Below are 428 nucleotides of genomic sequence, written 5' to 3'. Positions count from 1 at the left end.
GAATCCCGAGGAGCCCAGAGGCAGGACTCCTGTGAGAGCCGAAGGAGCTGGCATGCAGGAGGAGCGCCTGACTTTGGAGAGCCTAAGAAACCATCCGGTCTGGTCTGAAACGGCAAAGGAGGTCTGGGGGAAAAATGGGGCGGTTTCCAGGGCTGTGAAGCTGACACTTGGGGAGGCGTGGGTGTATTTGGAGGCAAGAGAAGTTCCAGACTGGAGTTTCCAGATGGGCAACTGCCTAGGTGTTCCAGAGGATGACGACGGTGACGACGGAGGAGGCCATGAAGAGCAGGTAGAGGCGGAAGAGCAGGGTGTCCATCGCGTGGCTGAACTCCACCCACAGCTCCACCAAGCGCTGCTTCCGGGCCTCGTGGTCCCCCGGAACCTCCGTCGGTGCAGGACACCCGGGGAACTCGGCCTGTCCGGGACCC

Source organism: Tupaia chinensis, unplaced genomic scaffold (genome assembly GCF_000334495.1).
Source record: "Tupaia chinensis unplaced genomic scaffold, TupChi_1.0 Scaffold000708_1, whole genome shotgun sequence".
Classification (NCBI taxonomy): Eukaryota; Metazoa; Chordata; class Mammalia; order Scandentia; family Tupaiidae; genus Tupaia; species Tupaia belangeri.
The sequence above is the reverse complement of the archived record's forward strand: the minus strand, read 5'-3'. Positions refer to the sequence as shown.